This window comes from Peromyscus maniculatus, chromosome 2 (assembly GCF_049852395.1).
Source record: "Peromyscus maniculatus bairdii isolate BWxNUB_F1_BW_parent chromosome 2, HU_Pman_BW_mat_3.1, whole genome shotgun sequence".
In the NCBI taxonomy this organism is placed as follows: Eukaryota; Metazoa; Chordata; class Mammalia; order Rodentia; family Cricetidae; genus Peromyscus; species Peromyscus maniculatus.
In genome coordinates this window covers 104032770-104056199 of record NC_134853.1, presented here as the reverse complement: position 1 = coordinate 104056199, position 23430 = coordinate 104032770, and the positions used below count along the sequence as shown (strand labels likewise).

The following is a 23430-nucleotide window of genomic DNA, read 5'->3' as shown; positions in this document are numbered from 1 at the left end:
AATGCTCTATTTTCATATTGCTGTAACCAGTCTACCTACAGTGTGCAATTGATTTGTTATTTAAATAAATGACACCTGATGGAATTACAGTCTTGTTCCAGTTGGTCTTCATGTGAAAGCTGGACATAACATCCATTTGGCTGGCCCGTCATTGTCACGTGATACAGACGTGACTCTTTGTTTCTTGGAGAGACTTCCCTTTTTCTCCTTCCAACCTTTTGGCAGGTACGAAGGGCCTTTTTAAAGTCACATTCTTGGCTGAGCCCTGAGCTTGAAGGGAGAAATGGGACAGATCATTTGCCCCGAGGGAGGGTCTGCTGTCTCTTTCATCTGTGTATAATCGTTTTAAGTAGCCCAGGGGATTAAACTAGCTGCTGACGCGTCCAGTTGAAGCATCCATTGCAGGAAAGTAGACAAAGGGCTGGCCTCTGAAAAGCAGGTATGTATTTAGGTTAGACTTGTCTAGATCATTGCATGAGATTTCCTTACCAAACCACTTAGCCATGCCGAACTCCATGCAGATCTGATGTAAAATAGTGCTGACTCTCCTACCCGGTCAGTGTGAAGGAGAGCTGTCGAGGGACTTGAAGGGAACACGGTGGACTAGTCCAACATCAGATCCTGGTTTTCTGCACCGCAAGCCGGCTCCCCTGTCTAGAGGAGTACAGTGCAGATGTGGGTTCGGGAAATAAGGATGTGAGGGTGATGAGCAGGTAGCCTGTCTGTGCCTTGTCATCTTTGGCCATTCTAACATGTCCTTTGGAATTTGGAGAGACCTAAATATATATATACCTAGATCTTGGTCACTCAAATTTGGCTCAATAAGCCATCTTATTCCCTTTGGGTAAGAGCGTTCTCTCTCTCTCTCTCTCTCTCTCTCTCTCTCTCTCTCTCTCTCTCTCTCTCCCTCTCTCCCTCCCTCCCTCCCTCCCTCCCTCCCTCCCTCCCTCCCTCCCTCTCTCTCTCTCTCTCTCTCTCTCTCTCTCTCTTTCTCTCGTTCTTGGCAGATCCCTGTTGCATAGTTCCAGGCTAGTTTGGGCCATGAATATAACAAGATTGCTCCTTTTATGAAGCTTGTTGGCCAGTATGAGAAGCTGAGAAGATTTTTGTAACAGGTACTGACCATCTATAATCCGCAGACAGGCTGCCAGGTTTTGTTTTGTTTTGTAAGTTGTGTTACTAAAACAGTGATCCCCGCTTTATTAGCATATTACCTGTTACTGCCCTCCCACTACAATGAAGCCATTTTAACAGGAACCTTAAGGCCTTCAAACTTAAAATGCTTATTATCTGGTTCTGTAAAGGCATCCAGTTGCCCTGCCTTCTGTAGAAGTTGATAGCTGAAACAGAAAAAAAAAAAATTGAGTTGAATAAAGGAAACCGGAAGATTAAGGTAGGGAAGAGTGATTGTAAGTGGTCTGCTCCCTGAAGGGTGGAACAGCTAAGAGAGATCTGGGGGAGCAGGGTATTTCAGGCCAATGAGAAATGTGAGGCTTTAACCAACACCGTCCCTTACGTGTTCTAGTGTCGATGAACAGATGTGTAACTGACCTGGAGGGAGAGTGGGGGAGCATATAGATGGGAAATAAGCAGAAAGCTGAGACTCAACCCATCTTGTTCGCAAATTTAGCCTGCAGTGTGGGTGGATTCCGGCAGAATGCAAGATACTCCAGAGTTAAGAAAAACACGCCGTTTCTCATGTGCTACCTACCGGTTTGCCGCATGCGCTTCCCTCCGCCCTCCATCCAGTGGGTGACGCCAGAGGGACCAGGTGGCTGCTGCATCCCCAGTGGATTTCTGTCATAGCTGAGTAACCCCAAACTCAGGGAGCCTGAATGCTTTATGTGGATAGCAAGCAAACTTCTTTGTCCTTTGTGAGAGAGACATTATCTTTGTCACACTTGTTGGTTTAGGTTTGAGACAGGACAAAACCCAGTATTAGAGCTTTATTAGGAGGAAGGGAAGCTACAGAAGAGAGCGTGGCCAGGCCTGGGCAGAGACATGTGCAGGAGAGAGAGTGGGGTGGGGGTGGGGGCAGAAGGAGAGGGGAGGAGTCTGTGTCCAGCTTTTTAAGGATTCCCCTGCACATGAGCAGATGGGCTTATGGAGCTACGCCACGCATGCGCAGATCGCATGGCCACACCTCGTGCATTACATAATCACCCAGGAATGGATGAAGTAAGGCGCAAGACCCCTTTCTTAGCTACTGAACTGCACACGAGTGGTCATGCAGCTGGAAGAGTGGCAGAATCCTAACAACACTGCATAGGAAATACATCAGAATTGTGCTCAGGAGGGGGAAAATATTTTACTTTTATCATGAAAGCTGATCAGGATCTGAACACTTTAGAAAAGATGGTCTGGAGCAAAGCTAGTCAATGCCTTCTTGGAGGAATAGAGAAAAGCAGGACTAGAAAAGCCCTGTGGAGGATGCTCACAATGATGAGCAGGAGACACACGGGTATTATAATGGGGCCATTTTAAGAACTCTTACTTTGCAGCAAGGAGCCATTTGTTTTCAGCAAGTGAAGGGCATGAGCCGATAGTGGTTAGGAAAGGCTGTTCTGGGTGCCCTGTTAGGTTTGTGGACAGGGGCAGAGCTGGAGGATTAGAACCAATGACTAAAATCTAGCCAAGAAGTAATGACCACCAGCACCCATCAGAGTGTGGCATCTGTTGTTTGGGCCTGAAAACTGGAAAGATGGAGTGATTTTGGCCAAGATGAGAGAGATGCCCAACAACAAACTTAGCTCTGTCTGCATAAAAACACAGCTCTCATCTCAAAGGGAAAGCAATAATTTATTCTGGAGCCAGATGTGAGTGACCATTGCCCAGGAGCACGCATTTAGTTACCCCAAATTCCATGTTCCAATGAGGTAGCAATTTTATGAACTTTCTATAGCAACAGAACAAAGAAAGTCAGTTATAAGTCAAGGCACTTTTCAAATACACTGGTGGATCCATCAGGTAGGCGGGTTATGGGGAGATGGGGAGAACTCTGCCCTAGGCCTCAGATGCTGACTGACAACGCACTGAGCCCTTTGATTGGAAAACTGTGTTGCTTTTAATTTATTTCAAAGGATATTTTTTAATCTGTTAGGATGTTAGGGAGCTAAAGATGGCCCCAGACAAATTATAATCAGACTTTGTCCTTACAACACCCAGCCTCTCCACATCCCCAATGTTCTACGCAGTCAGCTGGTTCTTTCCAGGAGAGCTTGTTCGCACATCAAAAGTCGGTTATAGCTTGAGTTTGTGAAGGCAAGCATGTAAATGACTCTGGAATTTGGGAGAGGAGTTTGGGAACCCTCAATAATGTGGCATTAAAAACCTGGTGATGACCAGGGTCCAGGCTTCCTACAGCAGCTCCAGGGGCAGCTGCCACAGACGCAGGAGTGGAAGTTCCTCCCCAGTGTTGAACTGGACACAAGCTAGAAGGGAGTAGGAGAGGGCGTGGTTAGCTGGGGTGAAAAAGGCCATGCCACAAGATAGGGAAGGAATAACTGGGCCTCCAGGAACAGTTATGAAAATCAAATGCATCCTTAAAACAGTGTGGATTTAAATATCCTGAGGCAATCTCTTGGTAAAATTTGTAACAAATGAATACGAACAGTGTTAATAGTTTCAGTGGAGTGGTGGGGAGTGAACCCAAGAACCGTGTCAGTGATGGTGGGGTGGCTGCATTCCTACAGCGTCAGGCTCATCCCGGAAGGGCTTCATTATGTTGAAAGAGAACACAAGCTCCTCAAGTCACTGGAAGGACAGTGTGACAGCAATTAATCAGCCAGAGGCCTCCCCCACCGGATCTCATCACTTTTCATTTCCCACAGTAGTAAATTTTCTCAATACATCTTACAGATTTCTGATACTAGGAAGAAGGCTCCCATTCAAAGGCAGTAAGTATATCCTAAGGTGCTGCTTACAATGCTATTTTCTGTCCATTTGAAATATATAAGTGGTGCTCGGTAACAGATTAGCCTATCAAGTGTGACCACTGTCCACACAGTTGAGCTTCTGGAGTCAAGAACTTATATTTAAATTGCTTCCCATCAGGAGCTGCGGGGCACAGCTAAGGCAAGTCTGAACAGACATGTTACCATTGCCTGCTGCAGACACATGGCCTGGGTGTCTTTCTATCCCTCCTTAAATAGATAGGAGAGCTTCAGATAAGCAGTCCTTGAGACTACTGTTTTCTTAAGTGATACCCTGTGCTGGCTGTCTTAGGTCAACTTAGCACATTAGAGTTATCTAAAAGGGGGAGCCTCAATTGAAAGAATGCCTCCATGAGATCCAGCCATAAGGCATTTTCTTAATTAGTGATTGATGGGGAAGGACCATCCTTAGGCTGGTGGTCCTATGCTCTATAAAAAAGCAGGCTGAGTAAGGCATGGGGAGCAAGCCAGTAAGCAGCACCCCTCCATGGTCTCTGCATCAGCTCCTGCCTCCAGGTTCCTGTCCTGACTTCCTTCAGTGAAGGACTACAATGTGCAAGTGTAAGCCAATAAACCCTTTGCTCTCCAGCTTGCTTTTTGGTCGTGGTGTTTCATCACGGCCATAGAAACCCTAACCGGGACTACTCCATCAAAGCTGTCTTGCAGTCCCCGCTCTCCCCTGCGTCATCTTCCGCCCCTTCAGAAATTGGCCTTTGGTGAGGGAGGCATCTAAGGCTCCTCAGACCCTTGGTGGGGACCCAGAGGAGCTCTGTGTCCCATGGTTTTGGATCTGTGGGCCTGGCCTCCAGGGATGTTGCTACATTTCCCGCTGTCCGCTCAGGACCGCTGAATTCCGAAATGTGGATATGAGATAACAGCAATTCTCTGTGCGTACAGGGGTGTTTGTTTTTAATTTAGTATTTGCATAAAGCTATATATATATATTTTTGGAAGCAGCAACTATCAAGTTTGAAAAGCAGTTGATGTTTTCATTGGTCTTCTGAGGACAAATCTTAGTTCTATGGGTTTAACATCCTATAAGCAAAGTAGGACAGCATTCCACCAGCAGCCCCTCCCCCACTGCCCAATTGTAATAGAAGAAAAGAAAATCATGTGACAGGAGATGCAGGAAAACCTCAGAAGTGCCTGTCATTAGGACCTGGGCTTAATTATGTATTCTGTGTGCTCTGAAGGCCAAATCAAGCCTGTTGGATTGGATAAAATAAAGCATGTGAATAGTACCAAGGCCACACGTATACAGGGTCTGTTGATAAAACGTGTAGGGCCTTTGTCTGAGGTTTTGAAGACTCCCATGTATCTCTAAGATTCAGAGTCACTTGAGCTTTAAAGGGGAACCTTGCATAAAATCTCACATCTTAAGTGAGTGAGTTTGGTGAAGTTGAACCAGAAGCAGCTGCAGGGGAAGATTCATATGCATTTTTAGGCCCACTTTCAAAGCCTCAGGTTGTCTTTGGAGTAGAATGGAGCAAACTGTCGGGAATCTTGTTTACTGAGCAACCAGTTATATCAACAGTGAGCATGTCACCGCCACAGCCAGCATGTTACTGCCACAGCCAGCATGCCAAAATTAACATTAAAGGAATGACCACAAATCTATTTAGAATTAAGTCAGTAATTTCTGCCTTTGTGATCATTTCCAAGAATTGTTTCTAACCCAAATATTAAATGGGAAACAGGAAGAATTCATTCTAGTCCTGCGAACTTTGATTTTATTTTTTCCTTTATTTCACTTAGCAATGATTTGTGTGAGCATACCATGAATGACTTTAAAGAGAGCCCAAGGCACTTAAATGATACAGAGACCATGTTCTTCTTTAGTTTAAAGTCCTGTTTCCAGATCTGTCCTTATCAAATGGTAAATCTTAATTTTTCAAAAGAATATGTTTGGCCGACTCTGGGTAAAATGCAGGGGTGGAACTAAACCTCTTTCACCTGTCCATGGCATGGCTTTTCCAAAGAGTTAGACTCCTTATTCTAGGAAAGTACGTGTTTTTAAGTGATGGCTGTATAATGCTTGAACAGAGCTTCTTCTATTCCCCATTTCCTTCCCTCATTACATAGTTCTCTTACAAGGCAGGCACAACTGAGGAGCATGCAAACGTTTATGATGCTCGTCAGTCTCCGAGGAAATGTGTCTGTTTGGACATTTAAGAGCTTGGAGATTCTTTTAGTTTCCCCTGGTCATTGCCTGAGATTTAGACACAGCTTTTATCCAGCAGGAACAAGACACGTTCCTTCAACACTCTTCCCAGGTGACCCTCCGAAGGTCACATCTGGGAAGGTTTACCGCATGGGTGACATACTGTCAGAAAAGATGGAGGCTTGAGTGGACGGGGCCTTGTATCAGTTAATTGTCTGTTGCTGTAATAAAACACCAGGACCAAAAACAAGTCAGGAAAGAAAGGGTTTATTTTATCTCAGGGAAGGCATGGCGTGGTGACAGGGGCTGAAGAAGACTGGTCACATTTTCATCCATGGGAAGCGGTAAGAGAACAGGACTATAAACCCTCTGAGCCTGCCTCCAGTGATGAAATTCCTTCAGCAAGGCTGTCTTCTAAAGGTTCTCTGACCTCTCCAATAGTGTCACCCACTGGGGACCAAGTGTTCAAATACATGAACCTAAGGTGTGTGTGGGGGGTATTCCTCATTCGAACCACCACAGAGCTATATGATCTCTTCTGTTAGTGAAACCGTATCCCTTGGAAAAGATGTAGGACTCATGCTTATGAAGGAAGGGGCTGGGCACGGGGTTCACACCTGTAATTCTAATAGTCAGAAGGCTGAGGCAGAATAATTATAATTTGGGGCCGGCCTGCTACGAAGTGAGACCTTATCTCAAAGGAAAAGGAGGAGAAAAGGAGAAGAAGGAAGAGGGGGAGGAGAAAGAGGAGCAGAAGGGGGAGAAAATATCTGGGAAGTCCTGGGTTATTCATGGGACAAAGATGGAGTGTTTGGTATGGTGATCTTTTAGCCACATTCACCAGAGTTGTTCATCACCAGGACCAAACGCTATTCCTTAGCTGTTGGCAATCAGTGTCCGGAGGACTGGCCGCAGTGTGGCTTAGTGTAGTAGTTCTCAGATTTCCCATCTTAAAAATGTCCCTCGTTTTTCTTTTTTTTTTTTTTTTTAAGGGGATGGGTAGAGAGGAAGAATAATGCATCAAAGGCATCTTTGGACTTCGTTGCTACCTAAGCATCCAAGGAGGCGGTGGCGGTGGCAGAGAGACGGTTTCCTGTTGGTGCACCTCTGTGTGCTGCCAAAATGACCTCTTCCTCTCTACAAGAACTCTATGCCCTTAGACTTAGTTTACACGTGCACATAAGAAATAGTGAGTGCCCACGATTTTGATTAATGTCTAGACTGTATGTTCATTGGGTCGAGTATGGGTGACGGAGAAGTGACCCAAAACCTTCAGGAAAAATGGTCTCAAGAGGGGAGGGGTGAGGGGGAGGACTGGGATGAGAAATAAAGAAGACAATGACAAAACATGGGACCAGGAGGTTTTGCATAAGCTGATGGCTTATGCCAAGCAAGTTCATTAAGAAGCATTGCATCAGCCAGGTGGTGGTGGCACATGCTTTTAATCCCAGTGCTTGGGAAGCAGCGGCAGGTGGACCCTGAGTTCAAGACCAGCTTGGTCTACAGAGTGAATTCCCGGACAGCTAGGGCTATACAGAGAAACCCTGTCTTGGAAAAAAAAAAGTATATTATCTTCTATACTGTTTATAGGGGGAGAGTGGGCCAAGGTCAGCAGAAAGCTAAATCAAACAATATTGACAAAGAGAACCCAGGATTCCCCAGACACAGCTAGCTGCCTTAGGACTGGTAACCACAGCCCTTCACGGGAAAAAACCAACTTCCCAGGAACCTAAACCTCAAGTCCTTCAAGGCCCCAGCCCCAGACTCAGCCTTTTCAAATTGGCCCTTAAGTAAGGACACAGAACTATATTTCTTCTGTTCTTTCATCAAGACCTCTGAGAAAGCCTTGGATCAGTCTAGCTCCCAACAGAGGAGCACAAATTTTCAAAACTGGATGTTAAAGCCCCATGTTCCCTAATTCATCAGAGAATGGCAAGCTGAGGCTGGGTGAACACAATTTCTTGGTGTGCATATTTATGGTTTTCAAATGTCCAGCTCATGGGGATGCACATGACAAGGTGAGAGCTATAGGGTAGCTCATTTGGGTTCGTGATGATCAGAACAAGAGAAGGTTCCTGTGAGCCAGATGTGTCCCTGGATTGTGTACTTCATTTTGGTTTTGAACTCGAGGGAGGAGATGGGAAGGTAGACCTGCTTACTTCACCAGATTAACTTTCCTTCCCCATATCCTCTCTTGTCTTCCTTTGCCATAGCCTCTCTTGTCTTCCTTCCCCATAGCCTCTCTGGTCTTCCTTCCCGAAAGCCTCTATCGTCATTTTCTCAGAACATTCGATTGCACTTCTCTTAAAAATGATGCCTGAAATTGGTCCAGATCTTAGATATTGTAACAGATGTGACTTTACCTTATTCCTTTCTCACCCATTTCATAATAGACTTGGTTTTCTGACTTATTTGAGCAATCTTTTGCCCTACAATGAAAAGTTCTATAAAACAACTCAAAAAAAAAAAAAAACCAAACAAACAAACAAACAAAAACCAAAACAGCTCCTGTTCGAAGGCCAGCAAATTTCCTCTTCCAGATGTCCTGTAGCAATCAGCCAGCAACCACCCGGTGCCTCTTCCCCTCTGCTCACAGCGCACCACCTCGCATCCCCCTGACAATCCCGGGGTGCTCCAGCTGCCTTAGCTCTTCTGGCAGCGGCACTTCCGTGGGGAGGATGTGGAGAGGAAGCAAAGGCTGCCCCTGTTCCTGTCTTTGTGAGATGTGTTGCTCCAGCACGGCATTGGCCGCTCACATTTGAGCTGGCGATTAGCAGGAGGTTGAGCCTCCAAGCTGCTGTCCGAAGTCTCCCAGAGCTTCCGCTTCTCTCTGGGTTGTGACTTGCTCACTCGTTTTGTTGAGTGTCTTTGGATTCAACATAACTGAGGGAGTCTGCACTAGACATTGTCCTGCCACTCACATGTAGGAGGTGTTCTACATTCACTTGGAGAGTTTCTGAAGCCATTCATTCTATACTCCAGTTGGTAGGCTCGGACCTCAGTTCATGTTGGTTGTGAACAGTTGAGATTTTTTCTTGTTTGTTTTTTGTTACACTGACCAAGTAAATGCTTTTTCCTTTTCTGTGATGTTTTGTTTTGCTGTGGTAAATTGTTGAAATATACTGACCATGATTGAACATATATCTACTTAAACAAAACTATACATGTATAAGCAAATATACATAATCACAAGGATGAAAATAGCCACTTATAAAAGAAAACACAGATACTCAAAATGAGATTACTGTAAGGACATTCCACCTCCTCTTTGAGGTTCACGAACCCTGAAGGGAAAAGAGTACCTGCAGCTGCAGAGAAATGGGTTCTGCTTCCTGTGTGCCTCCAAATCCCCTCCTAGGATGTCTGGCTGAGTTTATGTCTGGAACAGAAGCAGTAGGGACCCATGAGCCTGCAGCTGGTTCCCTGTTAACCCTTTCTGGAGTGTTAGTTGAAGATGGGTTACTTTTGGTCATGCTGTGGGACATTTGTTTAATGGTGCAAAGATGTGGTGCATTCTTTTATGTTGCATTTGTTTAACTCTGTGAAGCTGTGTTGCTTTGCCTGCCTGAAACACCTCATGGTCTAATAAAGAACTGAAGGGCCAATAGCAAAGCAGGAAAGAGAGTAGGCAGGGCTGGCAGGCAGAAATCATAAATAGAAGGAGAAAAAGAGAAGAGGGGAATGAGAAAAGGAGGAGAGAAGAATGCAAGGGTCCAGCCACGGAGTAAGAAGTAAAGAAAGGTATACAGACTAGAGAAAGGTAAAAGCTCAGAGGCAAAGGGTAGATGAGATAATTTAAGAAAAGCTGGCTAGAAACAAGCCAAGCTAAGGACAGCCATTCATAAGTAAGACTAAGACTCCATGTGATTTACTGGGGAGCTGAGTGGTGGGCCCCCAAAGAGCTAAAGAGTAAATATAAACCAATAACACTTTTCATTTTAGGAAAGCTCAGCAGCAGGACGTGGGGTTGGATGTATAGGATTAAGTGCACCTCCAATGTATTCCAGCCTCCTCGGCTCAAAAACAGTTTGCTATACCCAAAAAGCTGGAGGTGTGAGCCCTCGAGGATATTTCTGGGTAAGTCTGTCTGAGATAGTGTACTTGGGTAATTTTATTCAGGTCACCTGGGCAGTTGGTGTGACAGGAGGGATGGGGCTGTGGTGGCATCTGCATAAAAGCCACAGTCCCTGCAGGGTGAGAGGCCATGACGAGCATCTAAGGTGTGTGGGTCGTTTCAGTGGATTCTGGCACCTTATTTGGTATTAGAAGTCCTAGTTTTTCCTTTTTAAATAATTCAATTTATTTTAATTTTTGTATGAGTATTTTGACCTCATGTATATATGTGACCACATGCTTGATTGCCAAGGAGGTCAGAAGAGGGCATGGAATTCTCTGGAACTGGAATTGTAGACGACAGTTGTGAGCTGCCACGCAGGTGCTGGGAAATGAACCAGGGTCCTCAGGAAGAGCAGTGGGTGCTCTTAACTATTGAGCCATCTCTCCAGCCCCAGAAGTCCTTTTAGAAACACCTTTTCTTTCTTTCTTTCTTTCTTTCTTTCTTTCTTTCTTTCTTTCTTTCTTTCTTTCTTTCTTTCTTTCTTTCTTTCTTTCTTTCTTTCTTTCTTTCTTTCTTTCTTCCTTCCTTCCTTCCTTCCTTCCTTCCTTCCTTCCTTTCTTCCTTCCTTCCTTCCTTCCTTCCTTCCTTTCTTCCTTCCTTCCTTCTTTCTTCCTTTCTTCCTTTCTTCCTTCTTTCTTCCTTTCTTCCTTCTTTCTTCCTTTCTTCCTTCTTTCTTCCTTTCTTCCTTCCTTCCTTCCTTCCTTCCTTCCTTCCTTCCTTCCTTCCTTCCTTCCTTTCTCTCTCTCTCTCTCTCTCTCTCTCTTTTTCTTTCTTTTTTTTTTTTTTGGTTTTTCTAGACAGGGTTTCTCTGTGTAGCTTTGGGCCTTTCCTGGAACTCACTTGGTAGCCCAGGCTGGCCTCGAACTCACAGAGATCCGCCTGCCTCTGCCTCCCGTGTGCTGGGATTAAAGGCGTGCGCCACCACCGCCCGGCATAGAAACACCTTTTCAATGTGCATTTTGGAAGCAACTCTGAGGGAAGAGAGTGGGTAGGCTGTTGTAAGGGAATTGGGACGTTTACGGTGAATGGGCTAGCCAGCTCCCCTCCAGAGCCCCTGGTGGCATCTATCATCAGGTGTGGTTTCTCATAGTGTCTGATGGGCAGATGAAGAAGGCATGGTTGAGGGGTGTCCTCCTATGGGACCTGCGGTCTCCTCTGGTGATGCTGGTGGCTCTGGGACCAGTCTCTAGCATAAGTGTGTAAGGTGAGTCTGTGCTCCCATTGAGACCACTCAAAGGTTAATGCTTATGCACTGTTTTTTTCTAGCCTGGGCCTCCTCTCTGACTGTGGGGTCTTAGATCTGGCCATGGAGCAAGATGTTACACCATCAGGCCAGGAGGCTAACTTCTTAGCCAGAGGAGGGTTGGATTCATCCGGGAAGATCATGGCAACATTACTTTAGAATCTCCTGTGCTGGGCCAGCAAGATGGCTCCATGGATCAATGTGTTAGCCACTAAGCCCGAGAACCTGAATTTGATCCTGGAACCCACAGAAAGCTAGCTGCAGTGACCTGCACTTGTAACCCCACTACTCTATGTGAGTGTGGGAGGCAGAGACAGGAGAATTGCCAGGAAGCTCACAGGCTAGCTGGCCCTGAGGGAGCAGCATGGCAGAGACGGGAGACCCAAGCTCATCAAGGTGGCTGAGGTGGAAAGAGCTGCCTCCCAGACACTTGTCCTCTGACCTCCACAGCTGCACACACACACACACACACACACACACACACACACACACACACACACACACACACTAAATTAAAAAAAAAACTTTAAAAAGATCTGTGACATTTGAATTCTGTGCAGCAGAACTTTGTGTTCCGTATACAGCCTTCAGGACTATCAGAGCCATTGAGCTAGACTGTGGCCGTCCTGCTGCAGGTCCGCCCCTTCCTTGTGAGCTAGACCCCAGGCACCTCTACTTCCGCGTGCCTCCTTGTGTCTACTTCATAGGCTTGGCTTCCACCGTTGGCCTGAGTCCTTTTCCCTCAGCATTTCTCTTGGGTAAGTTCTCATCCACTGAGGCCAATAGTCATCTCTCCAGCAGTGGAGTGTGTCTAGTTAGTCCCTGGACAAGAAATGAGAGAGCTCAATGTAGGAAAGTCACAGACTTTAAGTGGGAGATGCAGGAGCTTTGAATGAAAGCAGAGGCCGTGCTACATTTGTGAATTCAAAGAGGAAATGTGGTAATAGTGTGCCCTTTTCTCAGTTCACTTCCCTGCAATAAAAATACTGGTGTCATTCGAGTCTTTTTTAACACAGAATCTCCTGTGGACCTGGTTTGAGGATGGAACATGAGTCCTGTTACGGAGCTCAGCACGTGCTGTTTTTATCCCCGTAACTGCTGTGAGTAGGGGCGGAGGCGGGGATGTCTCATTCCGACAGCTCCTCGACTTGCTCTGCTGCTGTTGCAAAGGTGTAAATACTATGGCGTTAGTTTTTAAAGTTTGAGTTTAGATTAAATTAAGAATATATAAAGTGCCGGGCAGTGGTGATGGTGCACACCTTTATCCCAGAACTTGGGAGGCAGAGGCAGGAGGATCTCTGTGAGTTTGAGGCCAGTCTGGGCTACACACAGAAACCAAGACAGCCAGGGCTACACAGAGAAACCCTGTCTAAATAAATAAATAAATAAATAAATAAATAAATAAATAAATAATAAATATAAAGGTAAATAAATAGAATATATAAAACATGAGAAATCTTCTCTTAACCTAATAAAATATCTCAAATAATTGAAATCAAACACTGATGGGATGGAATAAGCAAGCAAGAAAACTGGGAAGTTAGGAAAGTTAGAGCTATCTTGCCTGTGAACTAATGAACTATAAAGCTACCAACCTTGGAAGAATCTGCTGGATACAAAAGAAATGACAGAAAAAAATGAAACAAATTCAGGAGTCCTAAAGCCTAGCTCTATCTAAGAATAATTAAATGCACAGAGATGACAGAATACACTAGTCCCTGGACAAAAGACTATGAAACAAAGGAAGTTTCACTCCAAGGTCTCTGTCAAGAATTAAAAACACATGTTTATATGGGAACTCATGTGATTGTTTTGTACAGCATGATCGCCTTAAGGTAGAAACAACCCAAATGACTATCAGCTGAGGAGTGGATGGACTGACGTGCACTAACGCAGTCAGAATTAATCAAAACATGCTAAGTACCAGTTTGTGCTGCAGTAGGGATGGACCTTGAAAACCTCACGCTAAGTGAAAGAAGCCACACAAGAAGCCCACCTATGCTCTCATTTGGTTGATATGAGATGTCCAAAATAGAAAAGTAGCTCAGTGATTGTTGTGGAATATTATGGCTCGGCAAAGATCTGTTACATTTGTCTATGCCGCAGAAGATTACTTTAACTGTGTAAAGGTGTGTTACATTTGTTTATGCTGTAATTGTTTAACGATTAGGATGTGTGTTTAATTATGTAAAGATGTGTTGCATCTGTTTCACCTTGCCTGCCTAAGGCACCTGATTGGTCTAATAAAAAGCTGAAAGGCCGTTAGCTAGGCAGGAGAGGGATAGGCGGGGCTGCCAGGAAGAGAGAATAAGTAGGAGACATCTAGGCTCGGGAAGAGAAGCAAAAAGACAAGAGAAGAAGGAGGAGAGAATGAGAAACATGTCTGGGGCAAAAGATGGCAAGAGAGTGAGAAAAAGGTAAAAAGCCCTGAGACATAAGGTTGGTATGGAGAAACAGATTAAGTTAAAAGAACGAGCCAGAAACGTGCCTAAACTAGGCTGAGCATTCAAAACTAATAGCAAGTATCCATGTCATGATTTGGGAGCTGGTTGGTGGCTCAAAAGAAAAAGCCTGGTACAGGTGATGACCCGGGAGAGTAGAGTGGGGTGTGACTCAGTAGACACTGGGCTTCTTTTGGAGGTGGTGACAGTTCTACAATTTGTGACTATACGAAGACCCACTGAATTATAAATTCTATGTATTGTGCATTACTCTAAGTCTGTTTTGTGTTGCTATCACAGAATCCTGGAGGCGTGAGTGCTTTATAAGGAAAAGAGGTTTGGGGTTCATAATTCTGGTGGCTGCAAAGTCAAAATAGCATGGTGCTGCATTACATCAGGAGATAAAGCAGACGGGGAAACGGTGCATCAGAAAGAGTGTGTGTGCATAAGGGAGCAAGAGGCCACGGGGTGGGGGATGGGGTCAGGTTTAGTCGTTTATGTAATGACCTGCAAGGATTACAGTAATCTCTTCCAAGGGCCCTATCTCTGTGATCATAGCTCTTGCAGCCATGACCTCTTAAAGAGGTATCCCCTCTCCATGGGGCCTCACTGCTGACCAGGCTTAGCAGCCACACATCCAAACCACAGAATGTTGTATCTCTGTAAAAAGGCACCGAAGAGACTGATCGTGTAGATAACATCAAGTAAGAGTCATCCATCAAAATAAGTTTGGGTGAACTAATTCATCACACCATGTAAGATACACTTGAATAGTGAACTTCTCTAGAGCTAGTGAGGCCTCTGCATGCAAGTTATTTTCTCTAAGAAAAATGGCTGCAGACTCTACTATAGAAAGAACAACTTTTATATGTCGAAATGTCATAAAACTAAACAGTAATAATGTGGGGGCATATTTTTCTTTATTGTGTCAGTAATAAAGATTTAGCACTTTGATAGAAATTCAGAGGCTGGTAGGAAAAAAAAGTGATATAAAACATTCATGAACTATGAACCAAAGGCTGAGGGGCCCCCAGCTGGATCAGGCCCTCTGAAGAGGTGAGACAGTTGATTGGCTTGATCTGTTTGGGAGGCAACTAGGCATTGGGACGGAGTCCCATGCTCATTGCATGAGTTGGCTCTTTGAAACCTGGAGCTTATGCAGGGACGCTTGGCTCAGTCTGGGAGGAGGGGACTGGACCTGCCTGGACTGAGTCTACCAGGTTGATCGCAGTCCTCGGGGGAGGCTTTGCCCTGGAGGAGGTGGGAATGGGAGGTGGGCTGGGGGTAAGGGGAGGGAGTGGGAGGGGGGAGAACAGGGGAATCCGTGGCTGATATGTAGAACTGAATTGTATTGTAAAATAAAAGGAAAAAAAAAATACCATACTGAGAAAAAGGCATCAAGCCAGGTGGCTAAACATAGATAAGAATTATGGGTTAATTTAAGTATAAGAGCTAGTCAGTAATAAGCCTGAGCTACTGTTCAAGCATTTATAATTATAATTATAATTAGTAATTGGGGAAGCAACTGCTGGGTATTTGGGAGTTGCTGGTGGGACAGAAACTTCTGCCTACAGGTGGGTCCCAGGATCTGGGGTGGATTTTAATAGGAGGAAACTACTTAATAAGTATAGAAAATGTTTTTAAGTCATACAAAGGTGGTAGCTGTACAACATTATGAGTAAAATAAATGCTGTTGACTGTTTCAAAAAAAAAAACCATTCATGAATTAATAAGAAATAGAAATCACTACCAACATGCAAAAACTAAAAAGGAAAATTTCAACTGGGAGACCTTTCTTCTACCAGACTAATGGGAACTCTGCTTTGCAGACAAGGTGAGTTTGTTTCCTTCCCAGAACAACTGGAAACAAAATGTGAGTCTAGATTTATAACTAAAGTGTTGGAACCAGGAGGCTGTGTCTGTATAGATGTTGGGTGCCACCAGATTTAGAAAACATTTCAAGGACTGGAGAGATCGTTCAGTTGGTAAAGTGCTCCCGACAAAAGTGTGGGGACCTGATTTCCATCTCTGGAAATATAAAAAGCTGGTGGGGGTGGAGGTGGCTGGAGAGATGGCTCATCGGGTAAGAGCATGGGCTGTTCGATTCCCTGCACTCCCAGAGTGGCTCACAGCTGAAACTCTAGTCCCAGGCAATTTGATGCCCTCTTCTGTCTTCCACAGGCACCAGGCACATATGTGGTGCACAGACAGACATAAGTGCATGCAAAGCACCCATACACATATAATTTAAAAAAATGCTAGGTGTAGAGGTGAACGCCTGTAAGCATGCTGGGAGGCAGAAAGATGAGGACTTGCTGGCCAGCCACCCTTGCCCAGTTGGCCAGCTCCAGGCCAATGAGAGTCCTTGTCTCAGGAAACGAGTGGAGTCTGCAGGGGAAGGAAGGAAGAGAACACGCACACATGAATGCGCTCTCTCTCTCTCTCTCTCTCTCTCTCTCTCTCTCTCTCTCTCTCTCTCTCTCTCATATGCATGCACACACACGTGACATGAAAATAGGAATGAGTTTTATTGGGAAGAGGTTCAGAAAGGGGGAAAGAGAAGATAATGGAGAATGTGATCAAAGTACATTGTACACACTTACATTGTGAAAGAATAGGAAAAAGAGCCATAATAAACAAAAACAAGGTGTAAGAAGACTTGAGAAAACTCTCCATCCCCCTCTGGCCTCCACTGGCACATACTCTGTCCCACAGCACACCAACATGCACACACACCCTACCCCCACCACACACAGAAAAATAAAAATATAAAATAATATCAATGTGCATGCTTCCCACCTTTCAGATTACTAAAATTTAACCTGATAGACGCTTGAATGCTAGCTTTTAAAGCCCTACTGTATTTTTAGTTTTTCATAATGTGTAAAATACTAACAAGGGTCAACATAGTTTAGTGTCATGTGGTACTTCCACTTTATCTCATGAAACCAGGAGGCTGCATCACCTATAGGAGAGGCTGAATTGTATTAGCACGGTTCTTTCTTTTTCTTTTTCTCACTTGAGTTGTTAGCAGAATATCTCTAAGTAGACATATTTTCAGTAGAAGCAGTAAGGATGGAGTCCACAGACCTCTTCTATCCATACCCTGGTCTTCAGGCTCAGGAGACAGTTAAAGGCGTAGCGCTAGAATTGGTGACTTATTCCAAACTAGAATCAACTGCTTCAGCCTCATCCTGCCCTCCTCTAATCCATGCACATTTGATTTGAGCCTGTGTCTCAAACGCACCCAAGACACAGTGAAATCTGGGAGTTCTACTCTCTATCAAATCTGGCCCAGGAACACACGATTCCTTTCTTACATATGGAACATTAAATGATTCAGAAATAATGTATTATTTCATTGTGGCACAACCTCAGTGTGAATGAATGGCCCATGTCTCCCTATGCGACATATAAAATGCCCAAGCATCTCAAATGACTTGGGTGATTCTGAGCAAGGGGTTCTGGGTAGATATTGCAAGGATGGTGTGTGGGAACATCTACACAAAGTTTGGGGAAAGCAAGAGCCGGCCTTTTGTCTCTCCTTGCTGCCTAGCTCAGGCTGAATCAGGATAATAAGGCTGTTCTATCAGAAATCTGTGCTAATTAGCCACAATTTCTCAACATCCTTGGACTGCTTTTGAACACTAATTACTGGGAACCAGAGAGTGTAAGAAAATACACACCCTGCGGACACCTAGTTAATGCACACCCCTCTGTCAGGTGAGGATGGGACAGGCCATTTAATTTCCCCAAAGAGAATCCTTTGGCTTTTCCCCTCCTCGTCTTTTAAGTTTTTCTTTCTTAACAGCTTTGTTAATTTAGGTTAAGTGGTTTGGTTGCCATGGAAACCAGTATTCCTCTCAGGCTGATTGTGTCAAAGGCATCATTAATCTGTTTTCTCAACTGCCTCTTCCTCATCCAGCTAATTGCAGCACCCCCCCTTCCCCCTCCCACTGGATGACATCATTTTGGACATTTTTAGGACACCATATGTGAGATTCAGCACAATTTATATTCTATTCAAATTCCCTATCACTACATTAATTGTCATATTCCCACTGCAAAGAAGTACCGCGGCTCCCCAGGTGGGTACGGCAGTCTCCGTGGGTGAAGGGGGAGGCTCGGGTTTGTTGGCCTCAGGTGCAGCTGAGTAGCCCAGATAAAGGAGGCTTGCACCTTCTCACCTCTTTAGTGTTGTTTCCAAAACAGATTCTAAATAATTACTCATGATGCTTTTCTGGGAGCCATGATCTTTGAAAGAGTGAAGAGCTTATCCTCTTGGGATTATGTAGGGGAAGAATAATTTGGGGAGCAGGCTGGCCACTGTCCTTCTGAGATGGCCTTGGTCCAGGGGAGGGCACACAGGGCGCATTAACTTCTTTAGTCTCTCGGGGACACTGCAGGGACAAAACACTGTGTCCTTTTGCTGTGGGGTCCAGTTTTACACAGATCTTCCCATCAGCTCTGATCCACAGAAAATTCTCAACTGATTTGTTCCATTTCAGCCAGTGTGCATTTTCCTTACACACCTGCATCCTTGTGAACGGTTGCTAGCTAGCCCCTCTGTCCAGCCGCAGAATGGGTGAACAGGTGCCACATCAGGGCCGATCCTATTGGGATTATGTAGGGGAGGGATAGCTTCCTGATCCTTGTCCTTAAAGAATTTGGAGAATTGTAGGTCTTACCAATTTCCTTTCAGGAAAGCCAAATCTTACCTTTTTTCCTATCTGGCTACTATTTTTATGGATGATGATGAAAAGATTGAAAATAATTGAAGATTAATTCAACCACATAATATTTTCCATATAAATCATGTAGTAGAATGAAAATTTCACTTTATTACAATACATAACCTAGCAACTAAATTATGTCCCTTACAGTTTTGGTGTGGTACTTAACTTTGAAGGTTTACATCCTGATTACTGTTCTTGAGACAGAATTCATTATCACTTCTTTTTCATCCGTTTATTATTTTTAAAGGTTTGAAATGACATTTATGTATTGTGTCAGTGCGGGGAAGGTGGCAGGCACACACTATGTCACCTGTGTGCACGTCAGAGGACACCTGCAGGTGTTGGCTCTCCCCTTCCACTGTGTGTCCCAGGCACCTAACTCAGCCTGTCAAGCTTGGTGGCAAGCTGCCATCTTGCCAGCCCTCAGCCACTTATTATGGCCCATATTTCATTTAATTATAGTTAATTTGAAAGTATGTCTCTTCAAACACGAGCTATTTAAATCACATCTCTTCTCCTTCTGCCCAGTGGAGTGTCTGACACATCACATTTAGTCGGAGTATTTGTTGGATAAGTGAATGTTGACTTTGGGACTAACACAATATTGATTTGTGGCTAAATCCGTTCACAATAGTTAAGAATACCTATTGGTCTTAACTGTCAACAATGGTGATAGACCAATGTTGATAAGACTCAACACATGGGCTCCTTAAGAAGCATTTCTATTTTAGACCAAAGGAATGAAGTCGTTCATAAGAAAGCCATGAAAAGCTGGGTTGTGGCTATGATTTATGCATCTACAATTTAAGTGGACAAATTTAGTGACACCAAGTTGGATGTGAGGCACGAGATAGGGCCTACGGTGCCTCTTGGCTTTCAGGCTCTGATTTCTGGGAGGAGGTCAGCAACATGGGGCTTCCTATGTCTGGCGGTGTGAGTTGGGAAGACTGGAGAGCTGATCTGACAGAAAAGCTGAACTTTAAACTAGCAGCGGTGAAGAACTTTTCTGAGTAAAACACAAAGAAGGCTATGGTCTTTTTACCAGAAGGCGGAGTCTTTAATGCAGAGTATCCAGTATCTTCTGGTCTAAATGAGACACCATCTCTGGTGAGGCTGGTAAGTGTTTCAGAGAAATAAGGAAAACAGTACACACAAGTATTTAAGAATTTATAGCAAATGGAAGCAAAATTCAGATTCATGAGAAAAGTTAAATATTTTAATTAGGAGAAATCAAGACTGTTTTGTGTAGCTAGGAAATCACTCATTTCCTCTGTGACTTCTGCTGTATGTGTGTTTCTGGAGATTGAATGTAGGGTCTTCCACGTGCAAGGCAAGTGTTCCCAAGTCCTCTTTCTGCTTTTTATTTTGAGATAGGCTCCCCTGAAGTTCCCCAGGCTGGTCTTGAACCTGTGATCCTCCTACCTCAGCCCCACAAGTACCTGGGATTATAGGTCCATGCTTGTAGATGAATTTCTAAATGGTCTTCTTAAATAAAAAAACACGGAGCCAGATATAGGGGTGAAAACCGGAGAGATCAGGGAAGTAGGGAAAGCCACAGCTAACCTTACCTCACCAACTCTGCAGCTTCCAAAGGCGAGCTACTTCCTGTCTACCCACGCCTACATGCCTTGCTGCTCTGCCATCTGATTTGTTCTCTCTGTCCAGCTACATCACTTCCTCTTCCTGCCCAGCTCTGTCATTTCCTGTCTGTACAGACCTCCAGACCTTCATGGTTAACTAGTGTTAGAATTTAAGGTGTGTGCCACCACACCTGGCTGTTTCCAGTGTGACTTTGAACTCAGAGATCCAGACAGATCCCTGCCTACCAAGTGAATGGATTAAAAGTGTGTGCTACCATTGCCTGACTTCTTTGTTTACTTATAATGGCTTGCTTTTTTCTCTGATCTCCAGGCAAGCTTTATTTATTAGAGCACAAGTATAAAATCACCATTCATGCTACTAGGTTTGAATTTTAGTTTTTTTTTTTTTTTTTTTTTTTTTTTTTTTTTTTTGATTTTTCGAGACAGGGTTTCTCTGTGTAGCTTTGCGCCTTTCCTGGAGCTCACTTGGTAGCCCAGGCTGGCCTCGAACTCACAAAGATCCGCCTGGCTCTGCCTCCCGAGTGCTGGGATTAAAGGCGTGCGCCACCACGCCCGGCTCTGAATTTTAGTTTTTAAAATTTACTCACTAAACATTTTTTTTAGATTGGTTTATTTTATACATACGAGTGTTTCACTACCATGTATGTCTGTGTAGCATGTGCCTGCCTGGTGCCTTAGAAGTCAAAAGAAGGCATCAGATCCTCTGGTGCTAGAGTTATGGATGGTTATGAACTGCCATGTGGTTACTAGGAATGAAAGCCAGGTCTTCTGCAGGAACAAGTGCTCTTAACCATTGAACCAGCTCTCCACCCCTGGGTCTCACTTCAAACAAACAAACAAACAACAACGAAACATAAATAATTTAAGCTCAAAGAAAGGTAGAACCAAAGTAGCCTGTTGATCAAGTCACACTCTCCACTGATTTCCCTGCCTCTCTTCCACGGCTTCTGACCTCTTGTTTTTTACATTCTTTTCTCTCCTGACCAATCTATCTCCGTCTTTATTGCTCCTGATTTTTAGAAACTTGACTGTGTACTAAGCCTATGTTGACTACTGTGATGGCTAATCTTGGATGTCAGATTGACTTTACCTGAAATCAACTAAAACGCAAGCTCTTAGGCATTCTTCTGAGGGATTTTCTTGTTCAGATTCTTGGAAGTAGAATCACCTTAAATGTGGGCAGCATGTTTGGGCAGGGGGCAGTCCAGGTAAATGACACGGAAGAAGGAAATTTTGCTTTGTGCCTGTTGCTCTCACTCTCACTAGCAAGACCCTCTGTTCTTCACTGATGTTAGAACCTACATCTGGATTCTAACACCGACTGAAGGACTAGCAGCCCTCCCAGAATCCTCCAGGCTTTCCATGCCAGATTGGGATAGCTGAGCCCTCAGGCTTTGTGGACTGAACAACTATTGGATTCTCAGCCTCTCCATTGTCAGACTACGCAGACCACACGCCCTGTTAGCCATATCCCCTTTTAATATATTTTCATTCTATCCATTCTGGTCCTCTAGAGCAATGGTTTTCAACGTGTGGCTTGTGACCCCTTTGGGGTCACATATCAATTATCCTGCATATCAGGTATTTACATTATGATGTACAACAGTAGCAAAATTATAGTTATGAAGTAGCAATGGAATAGTTTATGGTTGGGGGTTGGCACAACACAAGAAACTGTATTAAAGGATCGCAGCCTTAGGAAGGTTGAGAACCACTGGGCTAGAGAGAGCCCCGCCTGGTACAGCCATTCCTCTCCTACACAGGGGGGGGGCACTTCCATCTTTAACCTTCCACAGAGATGACACTGTCGTTGATGGCCCCCGTTCCAGAGCTGTCAGCGAGGGTGATTATTAGCCATGCTATTTTTAAAGTCATGGTGTCAGAGTACAGGGGAGGATCGTATGGCTTGATGCAAATTAACCGGGTGTGTGGACGGGCAGCCACCAGAGAGCAGATGACAGGAAACGGATCTAATTCAAAATCCCTGCTGGGAGTATTCTGAGAAAAGGCAAGAAACTGGGCTCCGAAGCTGTGACGGCAGGCATGATTGCTACGGATAGAGGCAAGAAATACCTGCAGAGGTTTTGAGAATTCCAGGTGAAGAGGTGTGAAGGATCATGGCAGGATGAGAAGGAGGGTAGGAAGGTAAGAAGGAAGAAGAAAAGAAAAACTGAAAGGTAACACAGGGCACACGGTGAGAAGGGCTGTGAAACCGCGGATGGCCAGCACCGCGCACGCCTCCATCCATCACGGGAATCCTAACCTGGGCTGCAGTTAAGCCATGGGAAGGTGGCAGTCCTGCAGGACCCGCTTACCAGTGGCCTGAAGGGAGCCTTTCTCTAGGGCCTGGTCTTCTAGCTTAGCATCTTCTGCAGGGGGAAGTATACTGAACACGAGGCAAGCCACGGCCCTTGTCCTGCTGTGTTCTCATGCTCTTGTTGCTAGGAGCCTGTGCTCTGAATGTGTGGCTCTCATGCTCTTGTTGCTAGGAGCCTGTGCTCTGAATGTGTGGCTCTCATGCTCCTTGTTGCTAGGAGCCCGTGCTCTGAATGTGTGGCACAGCACCCACCAAAACGACAAAACCAAGAGCACACAGATGTCAGCTGGGGGCAAAGAAAGACATTGGCTTAGAATTGCAAATGATTCACGCATGTTCAGAGCCCACGTGTGTTCAAAGTTTAGGAGGCCGTGGAAGCGAGGTGTTCAGGTGACTGTGCCTCAGTAGCCCTTCCTTTCTTTCTGTGTGTCTGAAGCCCACCAAGTCCACCTGGTCATTAAGGCTTCCTGTTGTCATGGGCAACCACAGTGACTCTTTAGACCCTGTCAGGTCTGGGTAAATATTCACACAGACACTGCACTACCTGCAAGGGTGGTAGCTGATGGCTTCTAAGGCCCATTGCATCCCCCTCAGGCAAGAAGTAAAGTTTGAAGTCAACACAATAAATATCCAGGGAAAACATAATGGTGACCCATGAGTTCTGGAGAGGAACCCTAGACATGGTAAGATGTGGTGCTTATTCTGTGTAGTATACCACAGCAGCTTCCCTCCCCCCTCCCCTCCCTCCCCTCCCCCCTCCCTCCCCCCCTTACCCCTTTACTCCCTTATCCTTTTCTCTCAAGAAAGGGTCTCTCTGTATCTCTCTGGCTGTCCTGAAACTCACTATGTAGGCCAGGCTGGTCTTGAACTCACGGAGCTCCA

At 44.9% G+C, this 23430-nt stretch overlaps 1 long non-coding RNA gene across 1 annotated transcript; it reads right to left on the bottom strand.

Annotated features, from left to right (window-relative positions):
* Positions 1–1220: 1220 nt before the first annotated feature.
* On the bottom strand, positions 1221–22686 carry LOC143271887 (uncharacterized). The gene is made up of 3 exons (XR_013049177.1): positions 22547–22686; positions 12124–12275; positions 1221–1340 (listed from the first exon to the last, which is right to left on the bottom strand). It is a non-coding gene; the product is annotated as an uncharacterized LOC143271887 (long non-coding RNA).
* Positions 22687–23430: the final 744 nt, after the last annotated feature.